Raw genomic sequence first — 2,422 nt, 5'->3', positions numbered from 1 at the left:
TATAATAAATTATAAAAGAATATGAGTAATTGCCTATATGTGTATTCAAAATTTAACCCTTGTCGGTATTTTATACTTTTATGTTTTATTCAATCAGGGTGCAAAATTAACATATCTATGTATACGTTGTTCTAGTTTCTTCCCTAAATATGTTATTGTTCGTATGTTATCCCATTTGTACATGATTGAAGAAAATATTATGATAGAAAATGCAAAGATGTCATTCAGTCAATATCGTAAATATCATTCCTACAGCTCCTATAAAATCAATAGAAATAAAGTTGATATTAGCATTAAAGCTACCTAAAAAAACTAGTTTTAAAATTTTATCTTGATTTTTTGCTATTTTCTATGTGAATTCTAATATGAATTGAATGTTACTCATGTGCAATTTTAAATTAAAAAATTTTTAGATTTTTATTTTCAGCTGCCGCAAATATAAATTTCTTAAATAATACTAATCAATTATTTAAAATCGTATGCAGAGATAAGGGCTAATATGAATCCAAAAATAATATTGCGATTTAAAATCGTGTGCCCCGATCAGGGTTAATAAAATAAAACGAAATAATTTAAAATCATAATAGCATGTTAAAAATATCAAATGAATTTTTATTAAATAACAATTATTTTTTTTTTTTTTATTTTTGCAATGAAAGAGGAAATTAAATAAAAACATAAAAAAAATTATGAATATTGTTGAACCAATAATATGACAAATTTCATATAACCAATTTAATATTATTATTTAATAATGAGATTTCTTCATTTCATTTCTCTTGATTAAATTCCGTAACTTTAAATATTTAACAGGTGTTAAAGCTTAATTAATATTCATAATATTTTTATACAATGATTTATATGTAAATATTCGAGATTTTCCATTATTTCGAACATATCTTCGGCCATAAATGACAATGTTTAATGCTAGAAAGTGGAACAATAAGAACTCACTTTTAAATTGCAGCAATTTTTGGTAATAAGTCAACCTTGATAAATGTTTGTTCTTATGTTAATTCTTATTTTAATTCTTACTTTGATTACAATGTGATGGTCTCTTATTCGTATTCTTCATGAGAATTCTTTAATCACTTCATAAATACAAAAAAATCTCTTTTTTTTGGTTTATAGCCTAGAAGAAATTAAATATTAATTTAAGATTAGATATAATGTAAATTGTATAGGAATAAAAATAAATTCTTGTTTTGCATTCGACCGTGAAATTTCTTATATTTTAATTCGTTCATATTAAGGTAAGAAAGCGAGATAAAATGGAAATGTAATGTATTTTTCTGACCATAATTATGTATATTGTGCAATATTGATGTTGTATGGCTGCTGCCACAAGCAATGAAGAAAATCAGCCTCTGTAATATATTATATGCTTTTACAAAGTTTTAACATTATAGACATTATAAATCAAATAATTTCTAGATATAGCCAAATACTTTCGAAGCTGTAGAGCAGCTACCCATACCACTGCCTCAATTGCGTCCAGTTTAAATAATGCTCTAACATTTATTATTATAAATCATTTGTGAAAGCTTACCTCAATTAGTTTTTGAGTTGTCATTGAGCCAGACGGACAGACGGACAGACACGGTTAAATCTATTCGACGTTGATCAAAAACATATACATACTTATGTCTATATCTGAAACCATTATTTCTTACTATTAGAAACAGTAAGTCAAATTTCGATACAACTATTCGATATTAAAATTTTCGACTCCGGGCCAAAACCCCTATTTATTTTAAATTTAAAATTGGAATTTAACCTTGATTTAGATTTTAATATCCGCATATGAATTATTCAAAAAAAAATTTTTTTTTTTTTTCTTAATTTTTGCTGAGCACATTTTTGAGCGGAGTACTATAGGTGTTTGTGATTTGAAAATTATGTACCTAGGGCTAGACTTCGAATTATTTGGTTTTCAGAAATTCATGAAAAGTTAAGAAATAGTTACAAAAAAAATTTATAAAAGCTGGAAAATAGTTGTTTGGTACTCAAATCTCCAAAACTAAACCAACATTTTTCCGCAATATAACCGTGATCGTAACATAATTGTAGTCACTGTTCCTCATTCAATTTGTTTATTTGCCATTTATATACAATTAAAATGTTAAAATGGAGTAAGCAAATTGATTCATTTCCGAAAATAATTGAATTGTGTGCGAAGGACTATAGGTATTCGTGATTTGAAAATTATATAACAAAATTTATTTCATTTATTTGTTCACCTTTGACTTTTATTTAATAATCTTAATCACAATTAATAACCTCAATACACGCATGGTTGTTTGCGTATTTACCTTATAACATAATCTTCGTATAATTGTGGTGAATTCAGAATTCTTACTTTAATAGAAGTGTAAATCACTTAGTATTACAACTTTTTCCTAAAATTCACTTGTTCCGATTT

This window comes from Condylostylus longicornis, unplaced genomic scaffold (assembly GCF_029603195.1).
Source record: "Condylostylus longicornis isolate FDR11 unplaced genomic scaffold, ASM2960319v2 ptg000038l, whole genome shotgun sequence".
Classification (NCBI taxonomy): Eukaryota; Metazoa; Arthropoda; class Insecta; order Diptera; family Dolichopodidae; genus Condylostylus; species Condylostylus longicornis.
This window is presented reverse-complemented; position numbering follows the sequence as displayed.